The following is a 26,344-nucleotide window of genomic DNA, read 5'->3' as shown; positions in this document are numbered from 1 at the left end:
TCCCTATGATTCTTATTTAGTTATACATATATATATGTAGCTCACCACCAGTTATTAGGTCATTATCTCTCAGTCATTTTCCTTATCTGAAGCTTATCCTTTAGCAGATTAGTCAATGCTTGCATATTAACAACAATTTGTATCCTTTATACTTGAAGGTCAGATTTGGTGGTTATAAAAATCCTTGGTTTTCTTTCTTTGAGTGTCTTAAAAATATTACTCCCTTTTTTTCTGGCATAAAGTGTTGCTCCTGAAAAAAACCTCATAATTTAATGTTCTTTCCCTTGTAAATTATGTGTTCTTTTTGCCTAAATGCCTGAAGGATTTTTTTTTCTTTGAAGTCCGATAATTTTACTCTGTCTTACTATGTTTTAGCATTGATTTAGGGGGGGAGTCAGTTTTCTCAGATACATGGTGGACTATTTCATTTTTATTTTCAGTAGCTTCAAATCCTTTACTTTTTTTTTTTTTTTTTTTTTTTTTTTTTTGTGGGACATGGCCCTCTCTCTGTTGTGCCTTTTCCCATTGCAGAGCACAGGCTCCGGACACGCAGGCTCAGCGGCCATGGCTCACGGGCCCAGCCGCTCCGCGGCACGTGGGATCTTCCCAGACTGGGGCACGAACCTGTGTCCCCTGCATCGGCAGGCGGACTCTCAACCACTGCACCACCAGGGACGCCCAATCCTTTACTTTTTTAATTCCATGAAGTTTCCTCAAATTTTAGTGACTATCTTAAAAGTGTGGAAACATAGATAATATTATTATGGTTTTATATATTGAAAATGTCTCTTATAACATTATGTATATTAGCTGATGCTTCCAGTAATTATAGACATCCTAGTGTTTCTAGTATTTGTTCTGTTCCCTGCTTTGGTTTTGTTCCTCTGAAACTCCTATTATTCACGTGGTAGATTTTTGTCACTCTCTTCAACATTTGACACTTCTCCTCCAATTCTTGTTTGAAATATATTTTTCCACTACCTTTTAATTTTTTAAATTGTCTTTATTTTCACTATTTTCCTGAAGAATTATCTCTTGTAGATTCACTCTTGTGTGCCTTCTAATTTAATCTTGATTTTTTTTCCTTTTGTGTCTTAATATTTTCCTGAGTTCTTTTGCTTAATTTCTGTGTTTTTCTAATCCCTAGTCAAGTTCGTTTTTTTAATGTCCTATATCATTTTTAATTTTTTTGTTCATTTTTATCTATTGTATAGGCATGTCGTTATGGCATGTTTTCATTACCTATAGAAATATTATTCTGTTTATTCCCTTTTTAAATTCTTATAATAACTTTGTGTACGATTTTATCTCAGCACTTTTCTCTTGCTTTTTCTTTTTTATGTAAAATTAGTTTTCCTGAACTTTTAGAAGAAGGCTTGGCTCAAATAGCCTTGCTAACTTCATAGAAATCTTTCTTAGGTTTGTGTGTGTGTGTGTGTGTGTGTGTGTGTGTGTGTGTGTGTGTGTGTGTGTGTGTGTAGTGTTAAAGAAATATATGGTAGGCTTACTTTTACAAATTTCCTGGCTCTATTCGCCTGTCACTTTTATCTGTATCTTCTCTGTCCTTATCTCTCTTATCCATACCCTGCTGCAATTTTTACTTCACTCCCTGCAGTTTCTCAATGTGAAGCCCTCTCCCGGAGGGTGGTTTTCAAGAATTCATAGAGGCTATACTGCCCCAGTCTCTTCAGATGTTCCCAGAGACCCCCTGCACTCACCGCCTAGTTTTAGTTGCTATTCTCAGAATTGCCCTGTGCTTTCCAAAGAATATCTGTAGATGATTTTGGACACCTCTATTTTTTCTCTTACAAATGCTGATATTGTTCAGATCGCATGGCTTTTGATGGTTTGTTCCCACTCACTTATACTTTGGAATTCAAGAGGATTCCTTGTCATTTTTTGTTTTCCATGTTTTTCTCATTTTGTTCACTAAAATGTAGCTCTATTTTTAAGGAGAGATTTGGAAAGATCCAAAAACTATCTACCACAGCCACCACCATCTTCCCAGAAGTTCAAGGCTATTATTTTAAGAAAATGGGACAGGCTTCCTTACAGACACTAATAAGGTGCCATTTTGAGCTCAAAAAACAATCATTTATAATTCAATTTGTATTCCTTTTCCTGGGCCAAGTTTAACCTCTTATCTCCTGACCAACACACATCTTTTCTTTACTTCCTTGCAGTCTTGCACTGGATTAAAACGTATCACCCGAGTGATTTATGAGGTGCACCTCTTCTAGTTCCCAAAAGCCACTTAAAATACACATTTAGACCATCAGCATCATATCATACATAATCTAACTCCAAGTATATGGTAATAGAAAGCAACACACCATTAAATGCAAGCCTGCAACTTCTCCTTCATTTTCCTGTTTTAAAATCCTGTTTTTAATATGTCTCCACTGAATTTAATTTAAATATATTAAACAAAGGAAATTTTCAAATGAAGTATGAAAATCTACTGCTTCACAAATCTACCCATTTTCTCATCTGGTGTCTTCATGAATAGCCTTACAAAAAAGAACATTATTTTGTTACTGTACGTAATACACTAACATGAAAACGGCATAAAGAAAAAGTTATAGGCTATACAATGCTATGTCTCATTTCAAAGGATCCCAGAGGCGGAATAAATTTTTCTGGCAATTTCCTCCAATCTTTGAAACCCAGAAGAGTGGTCATCCAACCTGCTTTGGCAGGCATACAGTAGAGGAGGTTCTCAGCCAGGGAAGACAGTACTTTCAGAAGCAACTCACCTCATATTTGGAAATCTCTTAATAAGAATTCCAGCTTCCCAATCTTTCTGCGCGTTCTCATTTTCCCTAATTCCACTCACACTAGTCTCCTTTCCCTGTTAGAGATTCTAAGATCCCTTCCAGGTAAGAACCAGTGCTGTAAATGTTAGAGCAAATGTTCACATTCATCCTAGAATCTGCCCCTGGAAACTTCCTACTATTGATCCTTGCTGAGTCCTGAGGAGCCTCATGTTCTTCCCCATAACAGTGCTTCAGTATTTTAAAACAACAGCCATGCCCTTCTAAAAAGTCCTCTCTTATATAATTTAACCAACCCATAGCTCACACATCAACAGAAGAAATATTTCATTCAAAGGGAAAAGATGAAAATAAGTCAAAACAAGAAAACAAGCTCAATCCCACTTATAATTTAAGAAATACAAGCTAAAATATTTGAGGTATCATTAGATACTGTAAGAAATGGCAAAAATTAATGGTTACATATTACTGAGGTGTTACAAATTAACTCAAATTTTCTTGAAAACAATTGGTTAAGAAGTAATAAGAACTATAAATCTGTTCATTCAGTTTGAATGACTCCATTTGTACACTAATAAGCAAATCAAAGACTTCAATAGCAGCAAAAACATTTTATAAACCCTAAATGCCTAGAAAATAGCAAAATACCTTCGTATGCTGCAGAATATTTATACAACAGATTAGTATACAAGCAACTTAAAGTAAATATATAGCCAATATACACTAAACGCTTTATGTAATATACACAAAAATACTTTAGCAAATGCAAAAACAGAACTCGCAATTATATGTGCATATAATTATATCTAATTGTGTATATACATTAACAAAACTCCAGAAACAATTTGGCAAGATATAAATAGAACTAAATGTTCATCACATTCTCTTTCTTTTCAAGATTTTTCAAACCCTTAACAACAACAACAAAAAAGCAAGCAGATTTGATTAAAGCAGTCTCATGGCTTCATAGAGCATATGGGGATTTCTGTAAGTACTGCAGGACAGGAAATGAGTCTGGCTTGTTCCCTGTTGTAGCCTTTTACCAGGACAGAGCCTGACATTTGACAGTTGACATTTATATGGCATATACTATGTGCCAGACACCATTTTAAGCACTTAACATAGATTACACATTTAATACAACCACCCTCTATCCATAAATACTATCATTCCCATCTGATAGATGAGGAGTCTAAAGCACAGACAGGTTTAAGTGACTTGCCAAGATCACACCTTTAGTAAGAGTTAGAGCCAGGATTAGAACGTAAATAGTATGAGCTCCAAAACCCAAGCTCTTCCCATCCTCCTCCCATGCTACACCACCTCAATAAATGAGGTGAGTAATAAAAGGTGGCTTGAATATATGCATATCTGGATGAATGGATGGATGGCTTGATCGAGCAATGGATAAATGAGTTATTTGGGTTTAGTCTCTTGGAGCCTGGGAAAGGACACTGATATATTGAGCACCTTCTCCACTCTGGCACATGCTAGGTGCTTTCATAAATTACCTCGCTAAATCACAGTAATAACTTTGCAAGCATGCATGATTATTGCCTGTTTTTGAATACGAGGAAACTGGGTTTTGCTCAGTAGATGTTGAATATTGGAAAAGTAACCCTGGGACTCAAAATGATGCTTGACAGAGTGGGAGTTCAATATACATTTGTTGAATGAAGGACTTTAAAGTACCTTTTTTAATACTGAGAAAGGGAAGTAGTATTAGTTAGCCAATATGGTTTTCTTAGAGGAAAATCACACCAAGCCAATCTCATTTTCTTTTTTGATTAGGTTCTAAACAGGCATGTGAGAGAAATACAACGGGCAAAGTGTTTCTTGATATCAACAAGGCTACTAACAAGGTCATTCAAAATATCTCATGGATAAGATGGAGAAAATGTAGTTTGCATAATGGCGTAATTGCGTGAATTGGAAACCAGTAAAGATATACCCAGAAAGTTCAGTTTCAATCGTGGGGAGTAAGGGTGGCTCCTGTTCTTGAAGCTAAATGAGGGTTCAGATGATGTGATGTTGGTCAGATTTGTGAATAACAAGAAGCTGGTTAAGACAGCTATCAAGTTGGTTTCAACAGAGCCAATTTTGTTTTAAACAAAATTAATTAAAAATGTACGTAAGTCCAAAAATAATAAATGCACAAAGAGAAACAAGGCTTAGGAGCCGCCAAGATTTTTTTTTAAAGGACGTTTTTGTGGTTACTTAATACAAGTCAACATGCCGCATGGCTGCCAAATAAGAGTGAACACAAACTTCAACAGAACTCTGTTACTCAAATTAACTGCCCCCCCCCCACTGTACTGGCCCCCAGCGAAATCCCTACAATAAGTAATACTTATCAAGTGTTTGCCATTTGCCAGGTGCTCTGCTGAGGGCTTTACCTATATTTACTCATTTAATTCTCTCAGTAATTCTAGAGGTAAGGATTATTATTACCCCCAATTTACAGATGAAAAAGATAGGAAACACAAAAGTCATACAACTTGCCTAATATCTCATAACTAATAAGCCAGGGCAAGTATTGAAAGATGAACAGTCTAATTGGAGCTTCAACTTATCTTAACCACGATTCTATTCAGTCTTTTGGGCCCTCTGACACCAATAGTTGTAGAGGCTGTAGATGGCGCACTCCATGTGCCCTTAACCAACATGAATGAGCTCTACAGCAGCTACAGACAGTTTCAGCCTGCTGACAGCTTCCCATATCAAATGCTTGCACCTCTTCTTCATCTGTGGGCTTCTCACTGCCTCACTTTCCTCCTTGCTGATTGTATTTCTTGAGATCATTTCCCTAATAAATTACTTGTACCCAAGTCCCTGGATCAGGGTCTGCCTTTGCGGAAACCCAACCTAAGATACCACTTAGGTTGAATAAGTGGTTAGTGAACCTACTAACTTAAATAAGTATTTACTTAATTTAATTGCTTTAAGAATTTAAATAATTTATAAAGCATACCATAGACAGCTCTGGCATTAAACATACATTCTTTGATTGTTCTATGTTCTGAGCTACACTAGAGCATGACTTGGCGGAAAATAAAAGGTGCTAACATGATTTTCCTGTAAGCCACCAACCAAACCCAAAGGCAGCTGAGAAAGAAAGAAAAGGGAAAATGGCAAAATAATGGGAGAGGAATATGAGACAGGAACTTTGAATTTAACCATTATAACTCAAGTAAAATTTAGGTCTTTGCCCACTCACGGACTCCCAGTGCCAAATTATAAAACTGGCTCATTCTCAAGAATATTTCTGAGATTTCTTTTTGGATATGCTCAAAGGAAGTTACTGGTACTTAGAAATGTAAATCAAACTGGGCTGGTAAAACTGGAAAACCATTTCTTGGTCCTTGGTTAAATCATGCTACCATTTGTTACTACATTTGTAGATCACAGTCCTAGTCTTCTAATTCCAGGAGTACTTTCAGGAGGTGGTAAAAACTGCCATTGGTTAGTCAATAATGCTAGGGTGCTGCTATCTTACGGAATGAACAATTCAGACTTAGAAACACTTTGGAAATGGGAAAAACAAAGGCTACTTAAGGAGCTATCCTAAATGCGATCTTACTTTTTAGCTATTTCATTATACTGGAAAATAGTATTTTAATAATTGAATGTCACATTCAACTGCTATTGTTGCCTGAGAAAATTAAGGTAACCAATTATCATAAAATTATTGACATTTCTCAAATATACAGCTTTTGCATGTACATGTTGCTTTAAGATGCTTCATATGGTTACAGTTAAAATAAGTATGTAAGTTTTATTGAACAATACAGTAAACAACCACAAAAGGCATGCGTAAATTGTTAGTAGATTCCGCTACATAAGGCAGAATTCATTGGTGGACTGTGTTTCATCAAAACATTCTCTTTCCCACTGAAAAATGAAAAGTTTTGTAGCACGCAAACAAAAGACGTGGGCCTTTTTCTTCTTACCAAGTTGACACTTTCCCTCACCATAAGTCAAAGCAAGAAAATATACAACTTTCTCAATGAATTTATAAAGGAGAAAACTACAACTGAAAACAAGTGAAAAGTATAGGACATTATAATAAAAGTTTAGGTATTTATCCACAATAACATAAAAGTTAGAAAAATATCAGAAATACCTTTGATTTTGATATTCATGCTAAAAGAAATTAAGAACATAAATTAATTGACGAGAAATATTTCCCTAAATAGCATAAACTTCTTACATTTATTTTGACCTCTGTGGTCTGTGTTCTTCTTGGCCCTTAATGACCTAAAGTTTATAATAAAATCTCTTGTATGTCTACCAACTAGGTCAGAGCGCAGATTTTTTTTTTATTTTGTGGTTATTTTTGGTATCATCTTGTTTGCGCTCTTAAAAATGGGTGTGTACTGCAAAGTTATTTGTTAGTTTTAACCATTTATTGATCATTAATATGTTCATATTAGAAAATTTGAAAAACACAGAGAAATGTAAGGATGTGAAAACAAATCTTACTTATAATTCTATCCAGAGACAACCACAGTTAATATTTAGCTATGCAGCTGATCTTCAAACAATGCAGAGGTTAGGGGCACTGACCTTGTGCGCAGTTGAAAATCCAAGTATAATCTAGAGTGGGCCCTCCCTATAAGCAGTTCCTTCATGTCCTCAGTTCTGCATCTGTGGACTCGACCAACCATGGATCATGTAGAACTACAGTATTTACTATTGAAAAAATCCACATATAAGTGGACGTGCACAGTTCAAATCTGTGTTGTTCAACAGTGCTTTCTCTTTTGCTGTTATTCCTTCTAGTTGTCATTGTTAATATAGTTTATAACTTTGCCTTTTCATATTAATATTATATAATAAACATTTTCCTTCCTATGAAAAATTATCAGTAAATTTAATTTTTGGTGAATGTACAATATTCCAAAGTATTTACTTGTTTCCCTAATGCTAGATGTTTATGTACTTTGCAGTATTTCATTATTGTGTACAACTCTGCAAGTGTATTTATCTTGATTCCTCTAAGTGTTATACTAGGACATCATGGATGAATATTTTGAAATAGAATTACTGAGTCAGTAAGAATGAATACTTTAAAGCTCTATATGCCTATTGTCCAATTGCTTTCTCCCCAGCAGAGTATGAACCTATATGTCTTACCACACATTAGGCAACATTGTTTACTAAATATTTGAATGATTAAAAAGAGGAAAAACCTATTTGTGCCATTTTTATTTGCATATACTTAATTACTAGTAACACCAAATACTTTTTCATATTTGACACCAGGATTTCAGCTTTTACGAATGATTTCTTGAAGTTAATCTATTGTAGGTTTTTTTCTGATCTATTTTTTTTTTTGTAAAATAGCTACCGTTACCTTTAGTTATTGTTGGAAATATTTTCCCTACTTTGTTGGGGTTTTTTTTCAATTTATTTATGGTGTTTTAACACTAGAGTTGTTCTAATACATAGTGGGGATTGTCCTCTCCAGTAGTTTTTAATAATTTATTTAGTCAACTTATTCTCAAGATAAACTTTAGAATTTATTAAATTGCAAAAATAATCCTGTTAAAATGGTGTTTGGTAAACTATCAATAATAAGAAAAATTGACATCTTAACAATATTTAGTCTTCCTAGTCAAGAAATTTTTAGTTTTTTTTTCAGGTAAATCCCATACATATCTTGTTACTATTTTCTCTAGGTGTTTCATATTTAATGTTGCTACTTTTAACCATGTATGGGATCTCTCCTTCATTAAATTTTTGGATTAAATAGAAAAGTACTATTTTCTATACACTGACTTTGTATTTGGTCACAAGCTTAACTCTGTTAGTTGTAAATTTTTCTTAAAAATATCACTTAATTTTATATGCAGTATTACTTTTTAATACTTTCTTTTTTTAGTGAATCATTTTCATAAACAAGCTATACTTGGTAGCACACATTCAGAGACCAACTTTATTCTCTCTCCCAACTTCCAACCCACTCTCTGGATTTAGTATTTCCCAAACCCTGGATAAAATTTGGGAAAGATCCCACAGTCTTTCCAATCTGTCTTAGGTAATGAATGCGTACCCCTTTTGCTCTGGTATTAAAATAATGTAGTCCAGTCCAAGAACTACATAATTCTGCTCTAGTGTAATAAAACAGTAAAAGTCAGAACTGCTATGCAAGTTTAAGTCCTAGGTTTTCTATAACTTTAATACCCAAGATAAGCTCTACTTAAATGCAGTGATTTATTCTTTCAATATAATATTATATTCTACCTGATACCACTTTAGTACATATTTCTCTAAATCAGATTAGATTAGATACTCTGATTTCCCAAACTGTGTTCCAAGGCACACTAGGATCCCTTGACATGTTAACAGGAGTTAGGATTCGTGGAGTAGGGAGGAGAAAGAAACTTCCTCTGGCCACATAAGCTTGGAAATCACTGCTTGCTACATTTCTCCAAAGAGATTCATAATACACATTAGCAAATTATTTGTCTTCAGTGTGAATCTGCGCTGGCCTCATGACTCATTTTGAGTAACGAAATGTGATGGAAGAGACATTGTGCAAGTTCTAGAGCCAACACCTCAAGAGGCCCTGTCGCTTCTGCCTTTACCTTTTGAACAAGTTCCAAAGATCACTGTGTAGGAAAGCCTCTCTAGCCTGACAGGTGAAAAAGATGAGGAAGGCATCCAAGTCACTCCTTGTGGCCAGGAGCCAACCCCAACCTGTCAAATGAGAGAGGCCATCCTGGGCTTCCCAGCCTGGCTAACCATCTAACTGAAAACAATCACATAAATGGGCTCCTCCAAATCCAGCAGAACCACCCAGTCAACCCTCAGAATCATAAAAAAAATAATAAACCACTGTAGTTTCAAAACAGGGGTTGGAAAACTGTGATCCATGGGCCACATTTTAGTCCACCTATTTTTGTGAAACCCTTGAGCCAAAAATGAATTTTAGAAGTGATGTCATTAAGATGGTGATATAGATTGTTCCCGACTTCACTCCCCCTCACTGGAAGAACAACTAACAACTATTCAAGAACAAGCCACCAATGAGAGAATTCTAGAGTCTGAAGCACTCACCAGTACCACAGAAACCAAGACAGACTGCATCAGAAGAATAAGAGAAGCAGCTGTACACTGACCACACTGCCCCTCTCCCAGGCCAGTGCAGCACCACACAGAGAGGTCTCTCCTGAGCCTCTGGTTCCTTCAGTGGGAAAGAGAGCTGGGGAGACAACCAACCCCGACCCCAGCATTGCTGGTTGCTTTGAAGGAGTCCCTACTTCGATCTCACACCACGGGGACTGCAGGGGAATCTTCAGGGCTCAGCCACTGGGAATCTGACTGTGATGAAGAAGGGGGAGGGGCTTGCAACAACCAGCACACTGATCTGGACAGACTGAGCTCATACCTGCGGTGCCCACATAGTAATCCCAACCAGCTGCCTTGCTCATCTGCAGAACCAAGTCAGGGGCGTGCTCTGACCAGGAAATTCAGAGGGGTGCAGATTTGTGTGATTCATATCCTCAAATGAGGAGTTTGGATAGCCCCAGAGCAGTTTGCCCATGCCCAGGCAAGGATCTGAATCACAACCCCATGCACTGTGGAGAATGTCTTTGGCCCCATCTGACCAGAAGGGCTGGCAACAACTCCTGGAAGCTGTGCAGCAGGCAGAGCTGATCACCCCCAGAGCAAAACCGGTGTGGAGCATCCCCATGTTATGCACAGGCAGGGGCCTTCATTCATAACTGAAGCTGAGCGTAGCTCCTCCCAGAGGGAGGAGAGCCTGTTTAGGAAACTGAGGGTATCCCAGAGCTATTCCTCCCCTTCCTGCCCAGGCAAGGGAGCTGAGATATAGCCCCACTTGCTGTGGAGTTTCCTCTGTCCCCATCTGACCAGAAGGGATGGTGACAACTCCTGGAAGCTTTGTGGCCCAGCAGTACTCAAGCCAAGAGTGAGGACATAGAGCTGATAGTTTATAGAAAAACCCAGTGATCCTGTTCTGTCAAGGAACTTGGGGTGTGGGTAGGTTTGAGTTAAGACAGCAAAAAGCTTTACCAGCTTAGGGCTTCCCTGGTGGTGCAGTGGTTAAGAATCCACCTGCCAATGCAGGGGACATGGGTTTGAGCCCTGGGCCAGGAAGATCCCACATGCCGTGGAGCAACTAAGCCCATGGGCCACAACTACTGAGCCTGCTCTCTAGAGCCCATGAGCCACAACTACTGAAGCCCACGTGCCACAACTACCGGAGCCCATGCACCTAGAGCCTGTGCTCCGCAACAAGAGAAGCCACTACGGCTTCCCTGGTGGAGCAGTGGTTGAGAATCTGCCTGCTAATGCAGGGGACACAGGTTCGAGCCCTGGTCTGAGAGGATCCTACATGCCGTGGAGCAACGAGGCCCATGAGCCACAACTACTGAGCCTGAGCATCTGGAGTCTGTGCTCCACAAAAAGAGAGGCTGCAGTAGTGAGAGGCCTGCACACCGCGATGAAGAATGGCCCCCGCTTGCCACAACTAGAGAAAGTCCTCGCACAGAAACGAAGACCCAACACAGGAAAAATAAATAAAATAAATTAAACTCCTACCTCCCCACATCTTCTTTAAAAAAAAAAAAAGGGCTTCCCTTGTGGCGCAGTGGTTGAGAGTCCGCCTGCCGATGCGGGGGACGCGGGTTCGTGCCCCGGTCTGGGAAGATCCCACATGCCGCGGAGCGGCTGGGCCCGTGAGCCATGGCCGCTGAGCCTGCGCATCCTGAGCCTGTGCTCCGCAAGGGGAGAGGCCACACCAGTGAGAGGCCCGCGTACCACAAAAATAATAATAATAATAATATGAGTAACTGAAAAGTACTATAAAAGAGAGAGAAGCCACCGCAATGAGAAGCCTACTCACTGAAACAAAGAGCAGCCCCTGCTCACCACAACTAGAGAGAGACCGTGTGTAGCAAAAAAGATTCAACACGGCCAAAATAAATTAAATAAATAAATAAATAAATTTATTAAAAAAAAAAAAGCTTTACCAGCTTCAGAGTTGCCTCTCTCACTGCACCCGGGAAGGGAATCTAATTCATAGACCTGCTCATTACTGAATACAGCCTTCAGCCTGTCCAACCAGGGAACCTAACCAGAACACATGAGAAGCTGCACAGCCTATTCAACAGCCCTATGTACAATTAGTTCTTGAACAGAATGCACAGTCCATGGCTTCCCCCATGCGCAGAGCAAAACTGGTGGTCTCACCTGACCAGGGAATTCAGTGCACACTCTGGCCTGATTTGAGTCCTCAAACAACCAGCTTTACAGTCCCTGGGTCCTGTCCTGCTGCCCTGCCAAGGCACGGAAGCTAATTTATACCCCCATTTACTACTGAATATTGTACCCATTCCCAACCAACTAGTAAGCTTTACCAGAGAATCCAGACAACTGCAGAGTCCATCCTACAGCCTCATTTGGGTAGGAAACCAAGCCAGTAGTCCTATCACACTCTTATTAGCCAGTGGAACACACCACCATCCCCATCCTCAGAACTGGAACAGTTGCCTTGCCCCAAAACAGACCATCATATCAGGCCCCACCTGCCCAAGAACATTACCAGCAACACACCCAGAAAACCAAATTGAGCTAACTGGTAAAGAACTGTCTCTGCCAAAGCGAAACTTTGAAGTCTGGAAGAGAACCCTGATTGCTCAAATGCACAGATACCAGCATAAGGAATCAAAAGTCATGAAAAATCAGGTAAATATGACACCACCAAAGGAAATTTTAAAAACTCTAATAACTGACCCTTAAAAATTGGCGAAATATGAACTGTCAAAGAATTCAGAACAGTCCTCTTAAGGAAGTTTAGTAATCTACAAGAAAATACAGACAGACAACTAACCAAAATTAAGAAAACAATGCAGGAACAAAAGAAGAAGTTTGACAAGGAAACAGCAAGCATCAAACAACAAAATAAAACACAGAAATACTAGAGTTGAAAAATATAATAACTAAACTGAAGAATTCAACAGAGTTTCAAAAATAGACTTGACCATGCAGAAGAAATAATCAACAACCTGGAGGAAAAGACACTGGAAATTACCCAGTCAAAAAAGCAAAAAGAAAACAAAAATGAAAAAGAGTGACAGGGCAGAAGAGCTTCAAGATGGCGGAAGAGTAAAACGTGGAGATCACCTTCCTCCCCACAAATACATCAAAAATACATCTACATGTGGAACAACTCCTAGAGAACACCTACTGAACACTGGCAGAAGATCTCAGACCTCCCAAAAGACAAGAAACTCCCCACGTACCTGGGTAGGGCAAAAGAAAAAAGAAAAAACAGAGAGACAAAAGAATAGGGATGGGACCCGCACCAGCGGGTGGGAGCTGTGAAGGAGGAAAGGTTTCCACACACTAAGAAGCCCCTTCACAGGCGGAGATGGGTGATGGGCAGGGGGGGAAGCTTTGGAGCCACGGAAGAAGGTGCAGCAACAGGGGTGCAGAGGGCAAAGCGGAGAGACTCCCGCACACGGGATCGGTGGCGACCTGCACTCACCAGTGCGAGAGGATCATCTGATCACCCGCCGGGGCGGGCAGGGGCTGGGAGCTGAGGCTCAGTCTTCAGAGGTCAGATCCCAGGGAGAGAACTGGGGTTGGCGGCGTGAACACAGCCTGAAGGGGGTTAATGCACCACGGCTACCCAGGAGGGAGTCCGGGAAAAAGTCTGAAGCTGCCGAAGAGGCAAGAGACCATTGTTTCTGGGTGCGCGAGGAGAGGGGATTCAGAGCGCCGCCTAAACGAGCTCCAGAGACAGGCGCAAACCGCGGATAACAGCGCGGACCCCAGAGATGGGCATGTGACGCTCAGGCTGCTACTGCCACCACCAAGAAGCCTGTGTGCAAGCACAGGTCACTATCCACACCTCCCTTCCGGGGAGCCTGTGCAGCCCACCACTGCCAGGGTCCTGGGATCCAGGGACAGCTTCCCCGAGAGAACACACGGCACCTCAGCCTGGTGCAACGTAACACTGGCCTCTGCCGCCACAGGCTCGCCCCGCATCTGTACCCCTCCCTCTCCCCGAATCAGCTGCTCCTTTAACTCCATCCTGTCTGAGCGAAGAACAGACGCCCTCAGGCAACCTACATGCAGAGGCGGGTCCAAATCCAAAGCTGAACCCCAGGAGCTGAGCAAACAAAGAAGAGGAAGGAAAATCTCTCCCAACAGCCTCAGGAGCAGCAAATTAACTCTCCACAATCAACTTGATGTACCCTGCATCTGTGCAATACCTGAATAAACAACAAATCATCCGAAATTGAGGAGGTGGATTTTGGGAGCAACGATATATATATTTTTCACTTTTTCTCTTTTGGTGAGTGTGTATGTGTATGCTTCTGTGTGTGATTTTGTCTGTATAGCTTTGCTTTTACCATTTGTCCTAGGGCTCATCTGTCCGTTTTTTTTATTTTTGTTTTTTATTACTTAAAATATTTCTTTTAATAATTATTTGTAAAAATTTTTTATTTTAATAACTTTATTTTATTTTACCTTCTTCTTTCTTTCTTTCCTTGTTTTTTTTTTTTTCTCCCTTTTATTCTAAGTCGTGGGGATGACAGGCTCTTGGTGCTCCAGCCAGGCGTCAGGGCTGTGCCTGTGAGGTGGGAGAGCCAAGTTCAGGACACTGGTCCACAAGAGACCTACCAGCTCCACGTAATATCAAATGGCGAAAATCTCCCAGAGATCTCCATCTCAACACCAACACCCAACTTCACTCAACTACCAGCAAGCTACAGTACTGGACACCCTATGCCAAACAACTAGCAAGACAGGAACACAACCACATCCATTAGCAGAGAGGCTGCCTAAAATCATAATAAGGCCACAGACACCCCAAAACACACCATCAGGTGTGGACCCGCCCACCAGAAAGACAAGATCCAGCCTCACCCACCAGAACACAAGCACCAGTCCCCTCCACCAGTAAACCTACACAACCCACTGAACCAACCTTGGCCACTGGGGACAGACAGAAAAACCAATGGAAACTACGGACCTGCAGCCTGCGAAAAGGAGACCCCAAACACAGTAATTAAGTAAAATGAGAAGACACGGAAACACACAGCAGATGAAGAAGTAAGGCAAAAACTCACCAGACCTAACAAATGAAGAGGAAATAGGCAGTCTACCTGACAAAGATTTCAGAATAATGATAGTAAAGATGATCCAAAATCTTGGAAATAGAATGGAGAAAATACAAGAAACATTTAAGGACCTAGAAGAACTAAACGGCAAACAAACAGAGATGAACAACACAATGAATGAAATTAAAAATTCTCTACAAGGGATCAATAGCAGAATAACTGAGGCAGAAGAACGGATAAGTGACCTGGAAGATAAAATAGTGGAAATAACTACTGCAGAGCAGACTAAAGAAAAAAGAATGAAAAGAATTGAGGACACTCTCAGAGACCTCGGGGACAATATTAAACGTACCAACATTCGAATTATAGGGATCCCAGAAGAAGAAGAGAAAAAGAAAGGGACTGAGAAAATATTTGAAGAGATTATAGTTGAAAACTTCCCTAATATGGGAAAGGAAATAGTTAATCAAGTCTAGAAAGCCCAGAGAGTCCCATACAGGATAAACCCAAGGAGAAACATGCCAAGACACATATTAATCAAATTGTCAAAAATTAAATACAAAGAAAAAATATTAAAAGCAGCAAGGGAAAAACAGCAAATAACACACAAGTGAATCCCCATAAGGTTAACAGCTGATCTTTCAGCAGAAACTCTGCAAGCTAGAAAGGAGTGGCAGGACATATGTAAAGTGATGAAGGAGAAAAACCTACAACCAAGATGACTCTACCCAGCAAGAATCTCATTCAGACTTGATGGAGAAATTAAAACCTTTACAGACAAGCAAAAGCTAAGAGAATTCAGCACCACCAAACCAGCTTTACAACAAATGCTAAAGGAATTTCTCTAGGCAGGAAACACAAGAGAAGGAAAAAACCTACAATAACAAACCCAAAACAATGAAGAAAATGGTAATAGGAACATACATATCGATAATTACCTTAAATGTAAATGGTTAAAGGCTCCAACCAAAAGACACAGACTGGGTGAATGGATACAAAAACAAGACCCGTATACATGCTGTCTACTAGAGACACATACAGACTGAAAGTGAGGGGATGGAAAAAGATACTGCATGCAAATGGAAATCAAAAGAAAGCTGGAGTAGCAATTCTCATATCCGACAAAATAGACTTTAAAACAAAGACTATTACAAGAGACAAAGAAGAACACTACATAATGATCAAGGGATCAAACCAAGAAGAAGACATAACAATTGTAAATATTTATGCACCCAACACAGTAGGACCTCAATACATAAGGCAAATACTAACAGCCGTAACAGGGGAAATCAACAGTAACACAATCATGGTAGGGCACTTTAACACCCCACTTTCACCAATGGACAGATCATCCAAAATTAAAATAATTAAGGAAACACAAGCTTTAAATGATACATTAAACAAGAAGGACTTAATTGATATTTATAGGACATTGCATCCAAAACAACAGAATACACATTTTTCTCAAGTGCTCATGGAACATTCTCCAGGATAGGTCATATCGTGGGTCACAAATCAAGCCTTGGTAAATTTAAGAAAATTGAAATCTTATCAAGTATCTTTTCCGATCATAATGCTATCAGACTAGGTATCAATTACAGAAAAAAATCTGTAAAAAATACAAACACATGGAGGATAAACAATACACTATTTAATAACCAAGAGATCACTGAAGAAATCAAAGAGGAAATCAAAAAATACCTAGAAACAAATAACAATGAAAACACTACGACCCAAAACCTATGGGATACAGCAAAAGCAGTTCTAAGAGGGAAGGTTATAGCAATACAATCCTATCTTAAGAAACAAGAAACATCTCAAATAAACAACCTAACCTTGCAACTAAAGCAATTAGAGAAAGAAGAACAAAAAAACCCCTGAAGTTAGCAGAAGGAAAGAAATCATAAAGATCAGATCAGAAATAAATGAAAAATAAATGAAGGAAATGAGAGCAAAGATCAATAAAACTAAAAGCTGGTTCTTTGAGGAGGTAAACCAAATTGATAAACCATTAGCCAGACTCATCAGAAAAAAATGGAGAAGACTCAGATCCACAGAATTAGAAATGAAAAAGGAGAAGTAACAACTGACACTGCAGAAATACAAAGGATCATGAGAGATTACTACAAGCAACTATATGCCAATAAAAAGGACAACCTGGAAGAAATGGACAAATTCTTAGAAAAGCACAAGCCTCTGAGACTGAACGAGGAAGAAATAGAAAATATGAACAGACCAATCACAAGCAATGAAATTGAAACTGTGATTAAAAATCTTCCAGCAGGGGCTTCCCTGGTGGTGCAGTGGTTGAGAGTCCGCCTGCCGATGCAGGGGACATGGGTTCGTGCCCGAGACCAGGAAGATCCAACATGCCACGGAGTGGCTAGGCCCGTGAGCCATGGCCACTGAGCCTGTGCGTCTGGAGCCTGTGCACTGCAACAGGAGACACCAGAACAGTGAGAGGCCCGTGTACTGGAAAAAAAAAAAAATCTTCCAACAAACAAAAGCCCAAGACCAGATGGCTTCACAGGTGAATTCTATCAAACCTTTGAGAAGAGCTAAAACCTATCCTTCTCCAACTCTTCCAAAATATAGCAGAGGGAGGAACACTCCCAAACTCATTCTACGAGGCTACCATCACCCTGATACCAAAACCAGACAAGGATGTCACAAAGAAAGAAAACTACAGGCCAATATCACTAATGAACATAGATGCAAAAATCCTCAACAAAATACTAGCAAACAGAATCCAACAGCACATTAAAATGATCATACACTATGATCAAGTGGGGCTTATCCCAGGAATCCAAGGATTCTTCAATATACACAAATCAATCAATGTGATACACCGTATTAACAAATTGAAGGAGAAAACCATATGATCATCTCCATAGATGCAGAGAAAGCTTTCGACAAAATTCAACACCCATCTATGATAAAAACCCTCCAGAAGGTAGGCATAGAGGGAACTTACCTCAACATAGGAAAGGCCATATATGACAAACCCACAGCCAACATCGTCCTCAATGGTGAAAAACTGAGACCATTTCCACTAAGATCAGGAAGAAGACAAGGCTGCCCACACTCACCGCTATTATTCAACATAGTTTTGGAGTTTTAGCCACAGCAATCAGAGAAGAACAAGAAATAAAACGAATCCAAATCAGAAAAGAAGAAGTAAAACTGTCACGGTTGCAGATGACATGATATTATACATAGAGAATCCTAAAAATGCTAACCGAAAACTACTAGAGCTAATCAATGAATTTGGTAAAGTAGCAGGATACAAAATTAATGCACAGAAATCTCTTGCATTCCTATACACTGATGATGAAAAAGCTGAAAGAGAAATTAAGAAAACACTCCCATTAACCATTGCAACAAAAAGAATAAAATATCTAGGAATAAACCTACCTAAGCAGACAAAAGACCTGTATGCAGAAAATTATAAGACATTGATGAAAGAAACTAAAGATGATACAAATAGATGGAGAGATATACCATGTTCTTGGACTGGAAGAATCAACATTGTGAAAATGACTATACTACCCAAAGCAATCTACAGATTCAATGCAATCCCTATCAAACTACCACTGGCATTTTTCACAGAACTAGAACAAAAAATTTCACACTTTGTATGGAAACACAAAAGACCCCAAATAGCCAAAGCAATCCTGAGAAAGAAAAACGGAGCTGGAGGAATCAGGCTCCCTGACTTCAGACTATACTACACAGCTACAGTAATCAAGACAATATGGTACTGGCACAAAAACAGAAAGATAGATCAATGGAACAGAATAGAAAGCCCAGAGATAAATCTATGCACATATGGTCACATTATCTTTAATAAAGGAGACAAGAATATACAATGAAGAAAAAACAGCCTCTTTGATAAGTGGTGCTGGGAAAACTGGACAGCTACATGTAAAGGAATGAAATTAGAACACTCCCTAACACCATACACAAAAATAAACTCTAAATGGATTAAGGACCTACATGTAGGCCAGACACTATCAAACGCTTAGAGGAAAACATAGGCAGAACACTCTATGACATAAATCACAGCAAGATCCTTTTTGACCCACCTCCCAGAGAAAGGGAAATAAAAAAAAATAATAAACAAATGGGACCTAATGAAACTTAATAGCTTTTTGCACAGCAAAGGAAACCATAAACAAGAACAAAAGACAACCCTCAGAATGGGAGAAAATGTTTGTAAATGAAGTAACTGACAAAGGATCAACCTCAAAAATTTACAAGCAGCTTATGCAGCTCAATATGAAAAGAACAAACAACCCAATCCAAAAATGGGCAGAATACCTAAATAGACATTTCTCCAAAGAAGATATACAGATTACCAACAAACACATGAAAGAATGCTCAACATCACTAATCATCAGAGAAATGCAAATCCAAACTGTAGTGAGATATCATCTCACACCAGTCAGATTGGCCATCATTAAAAAATCTACAAACAATAAATGCTGGAGTGGGTGTGGAGAAAAGGGAACCCTCATGCACTGTTGGTGGAAATGTAAATTGATACAGCCACTATGGAGAACAGTATGGAGGTTCCTTAAAAAACTACAAATAGAACTACCATACGACCCAGCATTTCCACTACTGTGCATATACCCTGAGCAAATCATAATTCAGAAAGAGTCATGTACCACAATGTTCATTGCAGCTCTATTTACAATAGCCAGGACATGGAAGCAACCTAAGTGTCCATCAACAGATTAATGGATAAAGAAGATATGGCATATAAATACAATGGAATATTACTCAGCCATAAAAAGAAACGAAATTGAATTATTTGTAGTGAGGTGGATGGACCTAGAGGCTGTCATACAGAGTGAAGTAAGTCAGAAAGAGAAAAACAAATACCGTATGCTAATGCATATATATGGAATCTAAAAAAAAAAAAAAAAAAAAAAGGTCATGAAGAACCTAGGGGCAAGACTGGAAAAAAGACACAGACCTACTAGAGAATAGAGTTGAGGATATGGAGAGGGAGAAGGGTAAGCTGGGATAAAGTGAGAGAGTGGCACGGACATATATACACTACCAAACATAAGACAGATATCTAGTAGAAATCAGCTACATAACACAGGGAGATCAGCTCAGTGCTTTGTGTCCACCTAGAGGGGTGGGATAGGGAAGGTGGGAGGGAGGGAGACGCAAGTGGGAAGAGATATGGGGAAATATGTATACGTATAACTGATTCACTTTGTTATAAAGCAGAAACTAACACACCATTGTAAAGCAATTATACTCCAATAAAGATGTTAAAAAAAAAAAAGACAAAGTCCTGTGGGAATTATGGGACACAATGAAAAGAAACAATATTTGTGTTATGGGAAATCCAGAAAGAGAAAAGAGAGAGAAAGAAACAAAGTATATTTAATGCGAAAGGGTTGAAAACTTCCTGAATCTGGGGAGAGAAATGGACATCCAGATTCCATGAGGCCCAAAGGACCCCAAATAGGGGTATAGTGAGACACATTATCATTACATTGTCAAAAGTCAAAGACAAAGAATTTAAAGAGTAGCAAGTGTAAAGAGTGAAGCTACATAAAAGTGAACCCCCATAAGAATATAGGTGGATTGCTCAACTTTCCAGACCAGGAGCGAATGGGATGACATATTCAAAATATTGAAGGAAAAATAACTGCCAACCAAGAATTCTATACCCAGCAAAGCTGTCCTTCTGAAATGAAAGAGGGTAAGGTCTTACCCAAACAAACAAAAGCTGAAGAAGTCCATTACCACCAGACCTTCCTTACAAGAAACACTAATGGGAATTCTTTGGGTGGAAGTAAAAGAACACTAACATCATAAAAGCATAAAAAGGTAGTGTAAATCTCACTGGTAATGGTAAATATATAGTCACAGTTAGATTCTGCAATATGGTAATAGTGGTGCATAATTCATATGACTTTAGTTTGAAATTTTTTTTAAAAAGAACATAGTAAAGATAACCAAAGCTACAATAATCTGTTATTAGCTACACAATATAAAAGCATGTAAATCATAACAACAATAACCTAAAATGGGAGGAGGAGACATAAAGCGTAAGGTTTATGAATTCTACTGAAGTTAAGCTGTTATCAGTTTTAAATAAGTTTAAGATATTTTACGTAAGCCTCATTGTAACCACAAGGGAAAATTCAGTAGTAGTTGCACAAAATAACACAATGAAGAAGTCAAATGCTGATATTAAAAGACATCAAAACACAAAGAAAAAGACAGCAGGATAATAAACAAGGAACAACAGATCTACAAACCAACCAGAAAAAAAGAAAATGGCAATAGTAAGTCCTTAACTATCAATAATTACTTAAAACATAAAGGGATTACTTTCTCCAATTAAAAGACATAGAATGGTTGAATGGAATTTAAAAAACCATATCCAACAATATGCTGCTTACAAAAAACTCATTTTAGCCTTAAAGGCACACATAGACTTGGGAGTGAAGGGATGGAAAACCCCCATTTTAAGCAAATGGTAACCAAAAAAAGCAGAGGTTGCTATACTTATATCAGAAAAAACAGACTTTAAACTAAAAATGATAAAAAGAGACAAAGAAGGTCATTATATAATGATAATGATAATATATCAAGAAGCTACAACAATTGAAAATATTTATGTGGCTAAGAATGGAGCACCTAAATATATAAAGCACAAACTAACAGAGCTAAAAAGAGAAATAAAGAGTAATACAACAATCTCTGGGGACTTTAATATTCTCAACAATGGATAGATCACCCAGGGAATCAATAAGAAAACAGCAGATTTAAGCAGCACTATAGACCAGTGGAACTTAGCAGACATATACAGAACATACCCAACAACAGCAGAATACACATTCTTCTCAAGCACTTGTGGAACATTTTCTAGGATAGACCATATGTTAGGCACAAAACAAGTCTTAGCAAATCTAACAAAACTGAAATCATACCAAATATCTTCTCTGACCACAATGGCATGAAACAAGAAATCAATAACAAGGGGAAAACTGGAAAATTTACCAAGTCATGGAAATTAAATATTAGTCTCCTGAACAACCAGTGAATCAAAGAAGTTGTTAAAGGGGAAATAAAAAAAGTTTCCTGAAACAAATGAAAATGGAAATACAACAAACCAGAACTTATGGATGCATCAAATGCGGTTATAAGAGGGAAATTCATAGCAACAGACGTCTACATTAAGAAGCAAGAAAGATCCCAAATAAACAATCTAACTCTATGCCTTTAGAAACTAGAAAAAGAAGGACAAACTGAGGCCAAAATTAGCAGAAGAAAGAAAATACTAAAGATTAGAGCAGAAGTAAATGAAAGAGAACAAAAAAAAACAATAGAAAAAGATGAACCAAAGCACGAGTTGGTTCTTTGAAAAGATAAACAAAATTGAAAAACCCTTAGCTAGACTAACCAAGGCAAAAAGAGAAAGGACCCAAATCAACAAAATTATAAATGAAAAACTGAGACATTACAACTGATGCCACAGAAATTCAAAGGATCATAAGAGGCTACTATAGTCAAATATATGCCAACAAACTGGACAACCTGGAAGAAATGGAAAAACATTTCTGAGAAACATATAACTTACCAAGACTAAATCAAGAATAAATAGAAAGTCTGAATAAGCCAATTACTACTATGGAGATTGAATTAGTAATAAAAAAATCTCTCAACAAAGAAAAGCTCAGGACCAGGTGGTTTCACTGGTAAATTTTACCAAACATGTAAAGAAGAATTAATACCAATCTTTCCCAAACTCTTCCAAAAAATAAAAGGGGAGGGAACACTCTCAAACTCATTTTATGAGGCCAGCATTACCTTGATACTAGAAACAGAAACTGATACCACTAGGAAAGAAAACTACAGGGCAATACCCCTCATGAAAACAAATGAAAAACACCTCAAAAAATACTATCAAACTGAATTCAGCAGCACATTAAAAGGACCATACACCATGATCAAGTGGGACTTATCCATGGCATGCAAAGATGGTTCAATATATGCAGATCAATCAATGTGACAGAAAAAGAATCATATGATCATCTCAAGAGGTGCAGAAAAGCATCTGACAAAATCAACATCCATTTATGATAAAAACCTCCTAACAAATTAGACATAGAAGGAACATATTTCAACATAATAAAGGCCATAAAGGACAGGCCCACAGTTAACATCATCTCTTATGGTGAAAAGTTGAATACTTTTCTTCTAAGATCAGGAAAAAGACAAGGGTGCCCACCCTCACCACTCTTATTCAACAAAGTCTTAACTAAAGCAATCAGGCAAGAGAAAGAAATAAAAGGTATTGGAATTGGAAAGGATGTAGTAAAAGTGTCTACCTTTGTAGGTAACATAATTTTACATATAGAAAATCCTAAAGACTCAACCAAAAAACTGTTAGATCTAATCAACGAATTCAGTAATGTTAAGGATACAAAATTAACAGTCAAAAATCAGTAGTGTTCTCTACACTAACAATGAATTTTTTAAAAAAGAAATAAAGAAATTAATCCCATTTACAATAGGATCAAAAACAATAAAATACTTAGGAATAAATTTAACTGAAGAGGAGAAAGATCTCTACTCTGAAAACTACAAGGCAGTGATGAAAACAATGAAGACACAAATTAACGGAAAGGTATTCCACGTTCGTGAATTGAAGGAATTAATATTGCTAAAATGTCAATACTATCAAAAGCCATCTATAGATTCAATTCAATTCCTATTGATATTTCAATTGCATTTTTTACAGAAGTAGAAAAACACTTCTAAAATTTACATGGAGCCATAAAAAATTCTGAGCAGCCAAAGAAATACTGAGAAAGAAGATCAAAGCAGGAGGCATCATACTTCCTGATTTCAGACAATGCTATAAAGCTATAGTTATCAAAGCAATATGCTACTGGCATAAAAACAGAGAAATAGACCAATGGAACAGAATGCAGAGCCCAGAAATAAATCCAAGCACAAAGAGTTGACTAGTATTTCACAAGAGAGCCAAGAATACTCAGTGAAGAAGAGACAGGTTTTTAAATAAATGAAACTGGGATAACTGGATATTCACATGTAAAAGAATGAACCTGGATCTGTATCTTACACCCACTCACAAAAATTAGCTCAACATGGATTAAAGACTTAAATGTAAAACCTGAAACCATGAAACTTCTAGATAAAAACAGAAATAAAGCTCCTTGACATGAGTCTTGGTAATGATTTTTTTGGATATGACACCTAAAGTACAAGCAACAATATCAAAAATAATAGAAAAATGGTACAGGTAAACCTATTTGCAGGGCAGATATAGAGATGTAGAGAACAAGCATGTGGACACAGCGGGGAAGGGGATGGTCGGATGAATTGGCAGATTAGGATTGACATATATACACTACCATGTGTAAAACAGACAGCTACTGGGAACTTGCTGTATAGCACAGGGAGCTCAGCTCGCTCCTCTGTGACGACCCAGATGGGTGGGATTGGGGGGGGTGGGGGGGGGTAGGAGTGAGGTCCAAGAAGGAGAGGATATATGTGTACATATAGCTGATTCACTTTGTTGTACAGCAGAAACTAACACAACATTGTAAAGCAATTATACTCCAATAAAATAAAGAAGTGGGACTACATCAAATTAAAATGCTTCTGCAAGGCAAAAGAAACGATCAACAAAGTGAAAAGACAACCTATGGAATGGGAACAAAAATCTGTATACCATATACATGAAAATGGGTCAATACCTAAAATATATAAATAATTAATTAAATTCAACAGCAAAAAACCCCAAATAACCTAATTTATAAATGGGCAAATAGACATCTCTCCAAAGAAGACTCATAGATGGCCTGCAGACACATGAAAAAGATACTTAGCATCACTAACCATCAGGGAAATGCAAATCAAAACCACAATGAGATATCACCTCATGCTTGATAGAATGGCCATCATCAAAAAGAAAGATAACAAATGCTGACATAGATGTGGAGAAAAGGGAACTCTTGTGGACTGTTGGTGGGAATGTAAATTGGTACAGCACTATGGAAAACAGTATGGAGGATCCTCAAAAAATTAAAAATAGAACTATCACATTCCAGATCTGGGATTATATCCAAAGGAAATGAAAACATTAACTTGAAAAGATATCTACATCCCCATGTTCATAGCAGCGTCATTTGCTATAGCCAAGGCTTGGAAAAAATGTGTCCATCAATGGATAAATAAATTGTGGTATACATAGAAAATGGAATATTATTCAGCCATAAAAAGTGAGAAAGTCTTACCATTTGTGCAAACATGGGTGGACGCTGAAGGCATTATGCTAAGTGAAATAAGTCAGACCGAGAAAGACAAATACCATATGATCTCACGTATATGCAGTACTAAAAAAAAAAAAAAAAACTTCATAGAAAAAGAGATCAGACTTGTGGTTACCAGAAGCAAAGAGTAAGAGGAAGGGAGATTGGAAGAAGGTGGTCCAAAGGTACAAACTTCCAGTAATAAAATAAACAAATACTAGGGATGTAATATACAAGGCAACATGGTGACTATAGCTAACACTGCTATATGATATGTAGGAAAATTGTTAAGAGAGTGAATTCTGTGAGTTTTCAAGAAAAAAAATGCATTTTACATTTTTAAATGATTGAAAGAAATCAAAAGAATAATATCTCGTAATGCATCAAAAATGTATGAAATTCAGCTTTCAATGTCCATAGATAGAGTCCTTTTGGAATACAGTCACACTCACTCATTTAAGTATTGTCTATGGTTGCCATCTCACTACAACAGTAGAGTTAAGTAGCTATGATGAAGACCACAAGGTCCGCAAAGCCTAAAGTATTTACTATCTAACTCTTCATAGAAAAAGTTTTCAGACACATTTTAAAACAGTCAGTTTTAGGATGATTTGCTACACCACAACTGTTAACTATAATTTTAAATTTTTCATCCCATATTAAATTTTTTGGCTTACATGCTGTGCTTTATAGTTATATCTATGCTTGTATATTTATATTTGTTATTAATTTTTAGAATATTTCATTGTGGTTAGTTTTTCTTTCTTGAAGCTTACTAATATTTTCTCTGTAACCTAGTCTGTAATCAGTGTTTTTAAATGTTCCATAGACACTAAAAACGAATATGTGCTCTCTGTTAGCAGGGTATGCAGTGTGACATATGTCTACTACCTCCACATCATTAAATATACTAAATAAATCCTCTTTTTATTTACCTATTTTAGAAAATAGTTAAATTATTACAAAATGATTATGTCTCTCACCGTTTCTGTTTCTAATAGTTCTAAATTTCTATATTTTAGAATTTATTTCTATATTCTAATGTGTTTAAAAATAGCTTGGAACCACCAATTACTCTTATTTTCCAAATATAGTATATATCAATGGCCACCAAAAAGGGCCAATCCCAGAGCCACAAAGATCCAGGCCAGCATTCTGA

At 37.9% G+C, this 26,344-nt stretch overlaps 1 protein-coding gene across 1 annotated transcript in view; it reads right to left on the bottom strand.

Moving 5' to 3' along the window:
• Nucleotides 1–26,344, bottom strand: part of SUGCT (succinyl-CoA:glutarate-CoA transferase) — a 295,796-nt gene that overhangs the window by 14,277 nt on the left and 255,175 nt on the right. The window lies entirely within an intron of this gene.

Source organism: Lipotes vexillifer, unplaced genomic scaffold (genome assembly GCF_000442215.2).
Source record: "Lipotes vexillifer unplaced genomic scaffold, Lipotes_vexillifer_v1.1 scaffold548, whole genome shotgun sequence".
In the NCBI taxonomy this organism is placed as follows: Eukaryota; Metazoa; Chordata; class Mammalia; order Artiodactyla; family Lipotidae; genus Lipotes; species Lipotes vexillifer.
Note: the sequence above shows the minus strand (reverse complement) of the source record. Positions and strands in the feature narration are given on the sequence as shown.